We start from the raw sequence: 15,121 nt of genomic DNA on the forward strand, positions 1-15,121 counted from the left end.
CTGTTGGTTGCCCTGTCTCCGATGTAGCCGACGTGGCTAGAATACCATCCTCGTCGCCACTGTAACGTACTGAGACAGGAGACGTTGGTAGGGCAACATGCTTTAATGGAGGCACGTTACAAGAGAGAGAACACGCGGCCCAGGTCCCGCTTATGTACAACTCCGGGAACCTCCCTCCAGACAGGCCAGTCCAATCCTGGCCTGTTGAACTTCCCGCCGCAGCTGGTGATTGGCTGGGAGTTCGTGCCCTGCGCTGAGCAGCCCGGGGACAGCCCGGTCGCTCCGCGCAGGGTCGCGCTGGCTGGTTTTATGTTATTGTGTTATTGCGTTGTATCGTTATCTGGATACACTACACTTCCATCCTTCCGAAGTCAGTAAAATGAGTCCCCAGCTTGCTGGGGGGAAAGTGTAGATGGCTGGGGAAGGCAATGGCAAACCATCCCTTAAAAAGTCTGCCGTGAAAACGTTGTGAAAGCAACGTCATCCCAGAGTCGAAAACGACTGGTGCTTGCACAGGGGACCTTTCCTTTCCTTTTTCCTTAACTCAGACCAAGTGGATATAAGGAGTGGCCTGTTTGTGTTCTGTTCTGCTCTTGTTCAATAAATGTTCTTGCTTACCTCAGGCTGGCAGGAAAGGAAAGTTAAGGTCCCCTGTGCAAGCACCTGTCGTTTCTGACTCTGGGGTGATGCTGCTTTCACAACGTTTTTACAGCAGACTTTTTACGGGGTGGTTTGCCGTTGCCTTCCCCAGTCATCTACACTTTCCCCCCAGCAATACATCTGCATTTTCATTACAAGAAATTCTGGTGCTCACAGTTGCAGGGTTGAAAGGAGATTAAAAACCATTCCAAAATAGGCCTGGGAAATCCTGGCATCTGCTAAGGAAGCCCCGATTGGAAAGAGTGCCCTTGTCGTTGAACAACCCTTCAATGATGCAGCTGTTCATTACCAGAATTATATATCTGGCGTTGCCCTTTTGGAAGGCGAAGGGGCGAGGGCACGGAGTCAGACAATCGCTGATTGACAAGGAGACAGACCTCCTAAAGTATCGCCTGCGTGCGGGGGAAGATAAGGAAGGGCAGCTTAAGTTCTTGGCATTTTAAAGAAGGCAATCAAGAGGCCTTTTGAATGCCTGGCTTCACTTATCCCCACTTCATCTACATTTTGCGCTGGGCTGACAAAGCGTCCCATTCATGTGTCAGCAATGTCCTCTGTTAGATGCAGGGCGGTAAATAGCAAGCTGACTCTGCAGATGCTGCCCTTAGAAAACACAAATGCCGGGGCTGCCGTGGCCTTAATGTTGATGTAATGAGGCATGATTTGAGGCCTCAGTTGTAAAAGCGGGAGATCTCCAGGCCTAGGGTTGCCAATCCCCAGGGGGGGGCAAGGGATCCCCCGGTTTGGAGGCCCTCCCCCCGCTTCAGGGTCGTCAGAAAGCGGGGGGAGGGGAGGGAAATGTCTGCTGGGAACTCTATTATTCCCGATGGAGATTTATTTAGGCTTCCCAACCCTCCCGCCCTGGCGGGGGACCCCAGGATTTCCACCCTCTTCCCCCGCTCCCCCCAAAAATGGAAGCGGGGGGAGAGGGGGGAAACAGCACCGAGCCGCCCGATCCTGGAGCCGGCGAGGCCGCCGTGCCGCTGCCGCCCCCTCCCCGCCCACCGCAGTTTCTCCTCCGAGATGGGCCCAGGCTGAGCCCATCTCGGAGGAACAGCCAAGAGGCGGCAGCAGTGCAGGGGAGGGCGAGGCAGGCCAGGAGCATGGCGAGCCGCGAATCCGGGCCCTTCTAGGACCCGGACTTGCGGCTCGCCACGCTCCCGGCCTGCCTCCACCCCCCTCCTCTGCTTCCGTCCCAGAGGCGGAGCGGGCGAGGCCGCCGCGCCGCTGCCGCCTCTACTCTCCTTGCCGTGGCTGCTCCTCCAAATTGGGCTCAGGCTTAGCCCATCTCGGAGGAGCAGCCATGGTGAGCGGAGAAGAGGCCGCCGCGCCGCTGCCGCCTCTACTCTGCTTGCCATGGCTGGTCCTCCAAGATGGGCTCAGGCTGAGCCCATCTCAGAGGAGCAGCCACGGTGAGCAGAGCAGTGGCAGCAGCTGCGGGGCGGCTCGCCACGCTCCCTGGCGCCATTTCCCCCCTCCCCCCTAGCTCCACCCCAGTGTCTCCTGGCTCCACCCCCAAAGTCCCCAGATATTTCTGGGGTTGGATTTGGCAACCCTAGATTTATTCCCATAGAAAATCATGGAGAATTGATCCGCGGGATTTTCAAGGCAAGAGATGTTCAGAGGAGGTTTCCCATTGTCTGCCTCTGCACAGTGACCCTGGAATTCCTTGGCGGTCTCCCATTCAAACGCTGACTGGAGCTGACCCTGCTTAGCTTTCAAGATCTAATGAGAACAGACTAGCTCAGTAGTTGGCCATAGGCCCTTTTGGGGTTTTTTTAGCAGAAACGCACAGAAACACAGTTCTGGTTGGCTTGGCATCAGGGGCTGTGGCTTAATATGCAAATGAGTTCCTGCTGGGCTTTCCCCTGCAAACAATCGTGACATCAGGGGGTGTGGCCTAATATGCAAATAAGTTTCTGTGGGAGGAGGGTTCTCTGAATGGTAGTGAAACAATGGTGACATCGGGGTGTGTGGCCTAATATGCAAATGAGTTCCTGCTGGGCCTTTTTCCACCCCCCCAAAAGCCTTGGTTGGCCACTATTTTTATATCACTTTTTTGACCTGAGTGTTTGGCTTTTTATAATGCATCAAGATTTAGAATGGAGAGCTTCTTTCAAAGCCAGTCAACAATACATGAGGCCCTCCCTGAGAACCCTTCCAATCTTAAAGCCTTACAAGAGACTGATTAAGTACGCATAACTAGCTTGCCTAAAGGCCCGTGTACTACAAGCCTGTAGGAGTGCCTCAACAGCAAATGCGTTTTTCTCCAAACTAGCTGTGTGTATTAATCCTTTCCGCATGACATTTTCATAGGGTGGAATGACTCTTTCTGTTAAATTGCAACATGGTCGGCATATCTAATTCTTTCTCGGGCTCTCTCTTTCCCCTGATGCTTGGCACTCTCCCCCCCCCCCCACCTCAGTTTCTTTGTTGAAGCCATTTTTGGCCGTCATTTGTCATGCTGAATGCCGCCTATTTCGACATTTCAGAGGAAAGGTAACCATTTTAAACCATATAATTAGCAGGACCCGTTGTTCCTTAGGCTGCCGCTTAAGAATAGGTACCTCAAGAGGGTGTTTGCGTTGTGAATTTCACAGTACGCAGATATATTTAAATTCGATCGAATGCTAATTCAAAAGCCCTCTTTGCACACATGAAGGTCCCTTAGACTGAATCAGACCAGGCCTCAGATTCAACAGGAGCTCACAGGAGCGCAGCTCCTGAACTTTTTTGAGAGTTCCCCTTCCTCCTTCCCACCTTGTCCATTGAATAAGTGCAGCTGCATAACAATACCTGGGTGAGCTCCACCCCCTTTTTTTTCCTACAAAAACCCCCTGAATCAGACTATTGGTCCATCAAGGTCAGTGCTGTCGACTTAAGAACATCAGAGAAGCCATGATGGATCAGACCAATGGCCCATTTAGACAACACTCTGTGTCACACAGTGACCAAAACCCAGCTACCATCAAAAGTTTACCAGCAGGGCTCCTAGTCCAGGGCCTACTGTAAGCTCTTGGAGGATTGGCTACATCAGGGGTGTGTGGCCTAATATGCAAAGGAGTTCCTGCTACAAAAAAAGCCCTGAAGTGTATTCAAAGGGTGGAGATTCCGGAATCACTTTGCTTGTAAAAGCTTTCTAGTATGCATGAGCGTGTATGAGCGTCTTCGTTCCACAGTGACCGTAGCCATGCTATCAACATTGGTCAAACATTCACCCTTTTTAAATTTAAATAATGCTGTTTGTGACTTGAGTATTCCACCCTCATACGTAAACCCTTAACTGTTTCTAATGATCAGAGCACCGTTGAAGAGCCAGTGAGCCAGCGCTCTCCTGGGGAATAATCTCATTTCGTTTGAAATCAAAACGGGGGCACCCCCCCATTCCCTAAATGATGTCCCGGAGGTTAAATAGCAATTTAATTGGGGGGTGGGGGGATGAACATGATAACCTACGGGGAAGCGACAACTGTTTCATCCCAAGTATTACCGTGTGACTCGATCAAATTTCTTCTCGCGTGTAATGTAACAAAACCCCCTGCGTGCTGAAGAGCTTGTTGCTATCTGTATTTCAATGTGTCTGTTCCAGGAGACCCGCAAGGTGGCATTTATAGTTGTAAGAATTTCACATCTGGGCACAGCAAAGGCAATGAGGAACAAGTAGGGAAACTGTTCAAAGGCAGTCGTCAACCGCTGTGACTTTGAATAGACTCAGTCACTCGCCGGTCTCCATTAAAAAAGAAATCTCATTTTTTTGTATCTCTGTAGTCAGGGGCAGAGTAACAGATTGGATTTGTTTCTCCGCAACAAGCCGTAGGATCTACCTATTGTTAAGAATCCTTGAACAAACACCTGAAACAGAACCCCAAATATGTATTTCGGGCTCTTGTCGCGCTGAGCATGGGGTAGATAAATGTCAATAGGTACCCAGCGTGAACTTCTTATGTGCTAGCTGGAGAACCAAGAGTTGTCGGGAAACAGAGGGTCATCTCTGAGAGGTTATTTTTTTTCCCCACTCTTAAAAGCAGCCAGCATGTTAACAAATGAGACTTTCAAGAAAGGTACAAAAGAGTGTTCTGAGTTCCTTTCATAAGGACACGTTGACCTTGGGAATGTTGCTATGAACTTAAATTGCCAAGCTCTCCAGAGCTGAATTAGATGAAGAGAAGCTGACGACTCAAGGTAGCAGTGTCAGCACACGGAGGGGGTGGAAATGACAACAGAAGCAGCAATTGTGTAAAGGTAGTCTCCTGTGCAAGCAACAGTCGTTTTCGACTTTGGGGTGACATTACTTTCACACCGTTTTCACGGCAGACTTTTTACAGGGTGGTTTGCCATTGCCTTCTCCAGTCATCTACACTTTCCCCCCAGCAAGCTGGGGACTCATTTTACCGACCTCGGAAGGATGGAAGGCTGAATCAACCTGGAGCCAGCTACCTGAACCAGCTTTCGCTGGGATCGAACTCAGGTCGTGAGCAGGGAGCTCAGACTGCAGTACTGCTGCTTTACCACTCTGAGCCATGGGATTCTTAGCTTTCAGTTAGGACCTACCAAAATGTGACAAGCTTATGAGTTTTCCCGGGACTCTTTTTTCATCCTGGATGTTCTGTACAGAAATGTGTGGGGAAGACGTTTGAAGCACTAAATCTGCGTTTGAAGAAATGCATTTATTTAGAAGAAGAAGATATTGGATTTATATCCCGCCCTCCACTCCGAAGAGTCTCAGAGCGGCTCACAATCTCCTTTCCCTTCCTCCCCCACAACAGACACCCTGTGAGGTGGGTGGGGCTGAGAGAGCTCTCACAGCAGCTGCCCTTTCAAGGACAACCTCTGCCAGAGCTATGGCTGACCCAAGGCCATCTCAGCAGGTGCAAGTGGAGGAGTGGGGAATCAAACCCGGTTCTCTGCACACTTAGCCACTACACCAAACTGGCTCTCTAATTTAGAGATTTCTGCCTCTTTTTCTCACCAGCGGGGACCCAAAGTAGCTTATGGCATTTGTTTTCCCTTCTGCCATTTTATCCTTATGACCACAATCTGTTGGAAGAAGGCACCTTGAGCTAGGGGAAAGGTTATCTGAGTAGAATGCTAGGATACAACTCATGGATAATGTTGCTGTACTAGTAGTAATAGTAGCAATGTGAGTATTTAGAGGGCTTTTTTGGTAGCAGGAACTCCTTTGCATATTAGGCCACAGGGGTCATTTTGTTGAAGAATAGGTGGTGGGGTTCATTAGCATTACTCGTTATCATACCCCTCCCCCCCATCAGCCAAAAGCCACCCAATGCAAGAAAGCAGAGCCTTGGGCGAGCGAGTCCTGCTTGGGCTGGCTAGAGAGGCAACCAGCCCAAGTAGCCGTCATTTACCTGGGGCTCTCCTTGGCCGCCCCCCCACCCCATCACAAGGCCAGCAAACCACCAGCCATCCAAAATCACATAAGTGGAGAAGAAGAAGAAGATTGCAGATTTATGCCCCACCCTTCTCCCTGGATCAGAGACTCAGAGCAGTTTACCAATCTCCTATATCTTCTCCCCCCACAACAGACACCCTGTGAGGTGGGTGGGGCTGGAGAGGGCTCTCACAGCAGCTGCCCTTTCGAGGACAACCTCTGCCAGAGCTATGGCTGACCCAAGGCCATTCCAGCAGCTGCAAGTGGAGGAGTGGGGAATCAAACCCGGCTCTCCCAGATAAGAGTCCACACACTTAACCACTACACCAAACTGGCAAAGGGTGAGGCAGGCTTCTCCAGCGTTGAATGAGGGCTGTGGGGGGCATGGCAAAGTCCTTGGTGACTGGCTGCCCACTCTCCTAATCCAGGGATTGTTATGCAGCTGCACTTACTATTCAATGAATAGGATAGGTGAGGAGGAAGAGGGGGAACCCTCAGAAAGGTTCAGGAGCTGCACTCCTGTGAGCTCCTACTGAATCCAAAGCCTGTTAGGCCACACCCACCAAAGCAGCCAATCCTCCAAGAGCTTACAAGGCTCTTCTTACAGGGCATACTGCAGTATCTTGGAGGATTGGCTGAATTGGGGGTAGGGAGGGTGGCCTAATATACAAAGGAGTTCCTGCTACCAAAAATAAAAAGTTCTGAATATTTATATGATACTTCCTGAATTTTCAGGAGTATCATTTCTGTTACCTCAATGGTTAATAGGTCGTGGTCAGGGATATGGTTCCTATATTGCAAATGAGAACAAGGGTAAACTAAAGATGCTATGGGTTTTGAGAATGCTTTAGCTCACACACACACACACATATCTGTCTGTCTGTCTTTCTGTGTCTGTCTGTCTGTCTGTCTGTCTGTCTATCTATCTATCTATCTATCTATCTATCTATCTATCTATCTATCTATCTATCTATCTATCTATCTATCTATCTATCTATCTATCTATCTATCTATCTTCTTAAGCCCATTTCTCAATGTAATGTAGTAGTCAGAATATACAACTGGGGTCTGTGAGATTCAGGTTCAAAGCCAGTAACTGCCAGAACTAAGGTTGGTTGCATTTCACTGAGAGAGTCAGCTTTGCTGGCTAGCAACAGCCACTTGGGTGGGAGAGAGGAGCAGACTGAACCATTGGCGTGCAAGTACTCTTGACTGATAGTTTGGCGGGCCAAAGGCTGATACCATATAGTCCCATCGAGCCCCAACCAATCAGGATGGTCAGATTTGCCATTGCGGCAGGAGAATTATCACTATAAGATTCTTCAAACTTCCTGTTGCTATTTCTTTTCTCATTTTACTTTGCTTATTGCCTTTGTGGGATTCAGAGGACAACAAGAAAATGGTATCTTAGGCATGCATGGTACTTTTGGTCACATCATCCCCCGACCCTTTTGACACACATCTCTGCATCTGCTTTTTGTGGCACAGAAAGCATTCAAAATACAGCCTGTGTGCTACAGGTGCCTCCTTTGTGAAAATACTATAGAACAGGGGTGGGGAACCTTTTTTCTGCCAAGGGCTGTATGGATATTTATAACATCATTGGTGGGCCATAAAAAAATTATCAACTTAAAAAACAGCGCTCCACCGAGGGAGAATGATTCAGACCAGCAAAATTAATGCAAATAATTGTTTTTTCTATTTGAAGTCATGTGGGGAGAGCCTAATCTGTCACAAACACACACACATGGCCTGCTGCAAATGCATAGGTCCAGGGCTTTTTTGTAGAAAAAGCCCAGCAGGAACTCAGTAGCATATTAGACCACTTCCTCTAATATTAGCATATTAGGTCACACACTCATTAGCATATTAGGCCACACCATCTGGGATAAGCAAGTGCAAACTGAACTGTGACAGTAACTTTTCTAGACTCTGCAGCAATTCTGGCCAGCCAGCCAGGCCCCAGGGAGGCTGCTGCACAGTACATCTGGGCCCTGTGATCCCTGCCTGGCCCTGGGGAGGCTGCCGCACAGTGCAGCTGGGCCCCACGATCCTCACTGGCCAGCCAGGCCCCAAGGAGGCTGCCACATGGCTTGGTTTGGTTCAGCAATCCCCGAGGGCCACACCAAGTGACCTCGGGGGCCGTATTCGTCCTGCAGGACAGAGGTTCCCCACCCCTGCTATAGAAGAAGAATCTCCGATTTGACCTCCATTTGTCAACTGAAAACAGAGGAGTGTGTTTGCAACTCCTTCATGCTTCTGGTTGACTCTTCTATCTAGTCCCGTAGCTTCTATCGCCCCACTCCAGCAGCAACTTTGCCTTACAGCTGATTGGTTTGTTTTTTCTTAATGGATTTGAAAATGCATCCAGCTGTTTTGAAAAGCCGGCGTGTTGCATTTAAATAAATACCTGCCTCACTGCCTGACCCAATTAGGCTTCCCAAATCCCCTGCCTGGGCGGGGGACCCCCGATTTGGAGCCTCCTCCCCCTGCTCGCCCCAAATCCAGAAAGCGGGAGGGGGAATGGCAGCCCTTCCCACACAGCCTAGATCCCAGCAGGTGCTCCTCTCCCCTTCCCAACAATCCCCGATGCTTCTCCTCCTCCCTTCCCTTCCCTTCTCACCTTGGATCACAGCAGCTTCTCCTTGCCCCTCCCCTTCCCACCCAGCTCCATCGCAGCAGCCGGAGCTTTCCCAGGCTGCTTCCTGCCCCGCCCCAAAGGACCATGCACCTTTGCACCTCCGGAGGTGGTGAAAGGCTTCAACTTTCTGTGTCTATGTCTATGTTGCTATGAAGAAGCTGGCTGGTGAGTAGAGAGCCAATCCCCTACATCAGATTTGCGAGAAGGGGGGGGGGTGTATGTGGAGGAGAGCTCTGGGGGAGCTATTTTTTGAGGTAGAGGCACCAAATTTTCAGTATAGTATCTAGTGCCTCTCCCCAAAGTACCCCCCAAGTTTCAAATTTGGGGTCCAATTCTATGAGCCCCAAAAGAAGGTGCCCCTATCCTTCATTATTTCCTATGGAAGGAAGACATTTTTAAAAAGTGTGCTGTCCCTTTAAATGTGATGGCCAGAACTCCTTGGAGTTCAGTTATGCTTGTCACACCCTTGTTCCTGGCTCCGCCCCCAATGTCTCCTGGTTCCACCCCCAAAGTCCCCAGATATTTCTTGAATTGGACTTGGCAACCCTAGACCCAATGCAGATGGAACTGGTGAAGTCAGTTTCTGCAAACTCTGCAGGAAAAAAAAAACTCACCCTCTCTCTTACTCTCTCACACACATCTTTTAGCAATATCCTCCCCTTTCTGTGAATAAGAAGATATTGGATTTATATCCAATCAGAGTCACAATCTCCTTTACCTCCCCCCCCCCCACCAACGGACACCCTGTGAGGTAGGTGGGGCTTAGAGAGCTCTTACAGCAGCTGCCCTTTCAAGGACAACTCCTACGAGAGCTATGGCTGACCCAAGGTCACTCCAGCAGCTGCAAGTGGAGGAGGGGGGAATCAAACCCGATTCTCCCAGATAACTGTCTGCGCACTTAACCACTACATCAAACTGGCTCTGAATGTGTTTACAAGCAAGTGTGTGACATGGGCAGAGGTCATGAGTTCTCTAAGTCAAGGGAATTGGACTAGAGGATTTGAAAGATGCTGAGGAAAATGGGAGTTTGTATCCTCCTCGCCTACTGGAGGCTTTTCCAGTCTAATTTTCCTCTCTTGTGTGTCCCTGTTGCTTTGGGTTTTTTTTCCTCCTGCACATGTTTTGCTTCCTCTAGAGGTTGATTCGATATTACATTGCTTTATGCCTGACATAAAAGCCTGCCGTTTAAATCTGCAGGGAGATACACTGGGCATAAAGCAATATTTATATCGAATCAACTGCTAGAGGGACCAAAACACAAGTGGAACAGGAAACAAAAGCAATACACAAGTGAGGGAAATGAGAATGCGGAAAAGCCCTGGGTTTTCTGTTGGAAAGAAGCAAACTTGAGGGGAATGTGTGATGACTGTGTTTTTGGACTCAGAAAAACTGTCACGTTGACTTCTGAATGGAGCTCCTCTCTGTGACAGCTCTCAGCCTTTTCCTTAACGAACAAATCTCACACAATTTCATATGGCCCAACCCTTCCTAGCTACAGTCATCTCAGCATGTACATTCTGGGATGGGTTCCAGAGAAGTTCTCAGCTGCACCACAGTTTTAGTGAAGTGCTGAAATTCTTCCTCACTGCCCACTTGCCTTAAGTGAATGTGATTGTATCCCACCCTGTCTTTTGTATAACCACAGGATGTATATGCGTGTGTGTCTGTGTGTGTGTGTGAGAGAGAGAGAGAGAGAGAGAGTCTTCAGTGCTGACAAGTTGCTTCCAACTTATGGTAACCCTATGAATTAAGAGAGCCAGTTTGGTGTAGTGATTAAGTGTCTGGACTCTTATCTGGGAGAACCAGGTTTGATTCCCCATTCCTCCACTTGCACCTGCTGGAATGGCCTTGGGTTAGCCATAGCTCTTGTAGGAGTTGTCAGTGAAAGGGCAGCTGCTGTAAGAGCTCTCTCAGCCTCAGATGTTTTCCAGATGTGAGCAGAGGGGATTTGCCATTGCCTAGCATAGGAACCCCGCAGTCACTTGGTGGTTTCCCCTTCAAGTACTAACCAGACCTAACCCTGAATGGTGGTTGTAGAAAGGTATCCTGTGTATAAGGCTTTTGTATTCTGGCACCCAGATATTCTCCTTAGATAAGTTAAAAAAAAAAAAAGGAAGTTATTCTTGTGGTTTTTGTCGTCAAAAGGAAGACTTTCTCATATACGTGAAATAAGGGTTTAATGAAGCTGGGTGAGGGATGCTTATTTTTCTACTCACCACTTTTTAAAATCTAAACTCCTACTATTATGGCATGCAGACAAAGAGGTTTCTTTTAATTCTGGAAATAGAAACTAAACTCCCTCCAGAAGCAGGAAATAAGAATTCAGGTTCAAGGGTCGTGACTGGTTCAAGTCCATAACAATAGGAGTCTCTACATTTAACTATGTTTAACTGTATAATAGTCATTTTAGTGTTATGTCCAAATGATTATCTTCTTGCATTCATCACTGATTGTCCATGATTGATTCTAAATCACTCCATGGCTGTGGAAATTGAAGTTTAATCCATTAATTTGCCCAGCGAATGGATAATCATCAGTTTAAATATGGCAATTAAATTCCTCATAATGGCCGATTTATACTAGTCAGTCTCTTAAGGCAAAGACTGTTGGCATAGAACCAAGGGAGATCACAGCAGAGGAACACGGGGTTCAAATAAACTCCTAATGATATAGGGTCATGGAGTCCCAGCAATATGAAGCAGGAGGTTTTGGAAAAGATCAACTACGTACAACCGAACATTTGTCTTATTCTCCTTAGCGTAGAATGGAAGTGCTGCTGCATAAATTAGTCCTAAAAACAAAATCACAGAAAGTCTCCCCTGGTTTTTTTTCCAAATTGCAGTTCCAAACTTATTTTAATTTTTTTTTCTCTCTGCGATTATCTGTCTGCAAAGCTGAAATAAGTTTAAAACTGGTTCAACCTTCCCAAGGCTTGACTACAAAAGATGCCCAGAGAATTTGGAACATTATTATAAGCAGGGCTCTTTTAGTAGGAAAAACTTGGCAGGGACTCATTTGCATATTTGGCCACACCCCCTGGCATCACCATTGTTCCACACAGGGCTTTTGGGTAGGAAAAGCCCAGCAGGAACTCATTTGCATATTAGACCACATCCTCTGACTCCAAGCCAGCAGGAACTGCATTCCTGCTCAAAAAAAAGAAAAGAAAAAAATGCCCTGAATTATAAGGCATTGGTACCAGTTACTTATACTGAATTATAAGATGCCTGTGTGCTTAACTCTGTGTCCTCAATATTTTCTCTGAAATGAGGAACATTTCCAGATGTCTTTACAGCACTTAACACTTCAGTGTTCTCTCGAAACACTCATGGGGTATTTTTCTACCGCAGTATCCCCAGTGCTTTTACATGATCTGGAGCAAAAAGCTACTCAAATTGCAACAAATAAATAAATAAATTTGAGATTGCCAGTTGTGTATCGTGTTCACTATAAGGTACTGGTTATTACCTTTAAAGCCCTATATGGCAGAGGACCTGCCTACCTTAGGGACCGCCTCTCCCCATATGTTCCCCAGAGAGCACTGAGATCCAGTTCCCAAAATCTTTTAAAAATCCCTGGACCAAGAGAGGCTAGATTGAAAACAACGAGGGAGCAAGCCTTCTCAATAATGGCCCCCCGATGGTGGAATCAACTTCCAGAGGTTGTGCGAGCCCTGCGGGACCTGAATCAGTTCCGCAGGGCTTGCAAAACCACCCTCTTTCAGCTCGCTTTCAAGATAGAACCCGGCTAAATTGACTTTTAGCCATCTTATATATGACTGTGAATTGTAGCACCTTAATTATTAATACATAACAGCTGTTTTATCTAATTTTAACCTAATTTACAACTGTAATTTAATTGTATTTTAATTTGTCTTATTGTATTGATTGTATTTTACTGAAATCATGGTTGTTCCATGTCTGTGAGCCGCCCTGAGCCTGCCTTTGGCTGGGGAGGGCGGGATACAAAAATAAATTTATTATTATTATTATTATTATTATTATTATTATTATTATTATTATTATTATTATTATTATTATTATTATTATTATTATTATCATCATCATCATCATCATCATCATCATCATCATCATCATCATCATCATCATCATTATTATTATTATTATTATTATTATTATTATTATTATTATTATTATTATTATTATTATTTCGTATCACAAATGCATTTTGTTTAATTGCAGGCAGGGCTTTTTTGTAGCAGGAACTCCTTTGCATATTAGGCCACACCTCCCTGATGTAGCCAATCCTCCGAGAGCTTGCAGGGTTCTTAGTGCAAGGCCTACTGTAAGCTCCAGGAGGATTGGCTACATCAGGGGAGTGCGACCTAATATGCAAAGGAGTTCCTGCTACAAAAAAAGCCCTGTCAGCAGGGGGACCCTGTTGTTGGTAAGTGGCCGTACTTCAGGGACATTGTTTACTAATGTCCCAAAAGTGGGAGTGGGGGGGGGGGGGTAGAGTTGTTTCTGTATGCCTTCTGCTTTAAAAAGTGCAACCGGGGAAGATTTTCACCCCAGATGGTTGGAGTTCAGTTTTCTTAGAAGTGAAATTATCCGAACAATAATTGCTTAAAAGTGAATGAATTATAAGCCCAGTTTGATCCAGTGAAGGCTCTTACCCCCAGAAGGACATCTGAGTGTCATCCTTTTCGGTTGGGCTAAACACTGGTGCCATGAAGCCAGTGTTAAATCATGATGAAGTTCTCCAGATTTCACTGGGAGCAATTGAAATGTAAAATTAGTGCTGCGTTTTTTGATGGCATTCTGGCTGCTGTATTCACCCTATGTTCCGTGTGTTCAAAGACCGCTTTGTACACGCACACATTATCTGCACCCACCATTGTTTTTAGTGTGTAGAGCATGGATAGATAACATGTGGAAGTAGGCTTGCCAGTCCCCTGGTCCCAATGGGGGATCCCTTGGCTTTATAGGCTCCTCCCCATTGCCAGCCAGCTGGCCAGTGGGGGGAAGGCTCACTCCAACAGCCACAATGTGCCTTTCCACCTTGGAAGGCTTAGAAGAAGTTTGGAAACTTGGAAGGGGTGTGTGCCTTTAAATCTCTGTAGGACTGAGACTGAATGGGGGCAGAGCAAGCTGGCAAAGCCACATGGCTGTTCCCGGTGAGTCTGTGAAGCTGTGAGAAAGGAAGAGAAGCCAGCACAGTCTCTCCATTTGTTTTACATTCCTTTCAGAAGTTATTTGCAGAGTAAAGAGTAAACTTGAACCTTTTCTTTCCTGTGTTAGTCTGAATAAATTGGTGGAAATACGGCAGTTACATTCAGCAACTCCTGTGCCCCTGTGAGATCACAAAAGTGTGTGCTTACAACTGTCAGAACTGGAAGAACTTCAATCGAGGCCCAGTACTGGTTACAAAGTATAGGCATTTATTGAGAACTGCAGAGCTGAAGGTACAGGATAACACTGATACCGAAAGTTAGCATTTGTTACACTTTATGTGGTTTCTGTGACAACAATAAAACAATCCTTCACACGGGCATAGACAACTGTCTGTTTCTCAGGACTTGTTATCAGGAAGGGAGGATGGAGTCCCGCTGAGAAAGCCTGGCTTCAAAGGCCATCTGCAGATGTTGACCACAGGCTATTTGCCACCCTTCAGTGATCACAGTTTGTTTGAAATGCATAGGAATGTTGGTTAATTGCTGAAGCAAGGTTGCAGGGGTTAGTGTCTGAATACAATATGGAGTCACTTATGCTAACAGTACCTAAGAAAGTTACAAGTTCTGACAACAACCTGCATTTATTTTGGTTGTTTTGTGAGTGTGTGGAGGTGTTTTCACTTTCATTTAGTGTAAGTGCAGCCAGTTGCTGGGGAACAAGGAAATGTTGTCTTTATGCAAGGGAACTGCACTACTATATATTTTTTTAGGGAATGGGAAAGTCTCCTGGCTAACTCCCAAGTCTCCAGGTATTTTCTGAGTTAGACCTGGCAACCCTATGTGGAAATTATATGGCACCCCATGTCCTGATCAAAATTTGAGTCCCGTAGACCAACAAAGTTTAATTCTGGGTATAAGCTTTTGTGCGCAGGCACCTTTCTTCAATTAAACTTCTGAAGTGTGCAGGCCAGCAAGTAGCTACACTAGTGTTGCCAAGTCAAACTCAGCAAATATTTGAAGACTTTGGGAGTGGAGCCAGGGCACTTTCACATTCCTTAACATAAATAAGTGAAAATATAGCAGTCTTCATTTTCTGATTCCCAAGCAGCTACATGTCTAGTGCTCTCTCTCTCTCTCTCTCTCTCTCTCTCTCTCTCTCTCTCTCTCTCTCCCTCCCTCTCTCTCTCTCTCTCTCTCACACACACACACACACACACACACAAACAAACATAGAGCAGCCAAAATAAACAGTTTGCAATCCCACACTTGTGTGATCTCACTAGAGCAATTTACTCATGAG

The 15,121-nt window shown here is 46.8% G+C and overlaps 1 protein-coding gene across 6 annotated transcripts in view; it reads left to right on the plus strand.

Annotated features, from left to right (window-relative positions):
- PCDH9 (protocadherin 9) overlaps positions 1 to 15,121 on the plus strand; it is a 1,273,931-nt gene that overhangs the window by 1,230,258 nt on the left and 28,552 nt on the right. The window lies entirely within an intron of this gene.

Source organism: Heteronotia binoei, chromosome 3 (assembly GCF_032191835.1).
Source record: "Heteronotia binoei isolate CCM8104 ecotype False Entrance Well chromosome 3, APGP_CSIRO_Hbin_v1, whole genome shotgun sequence".
Classification (NCBI taxonomy): Eukaryota; Metazoa; Chordata; class Lepidosauria; order Squamata; family Gekkonidae; genus Heteronotia; species Heteronotia binoei.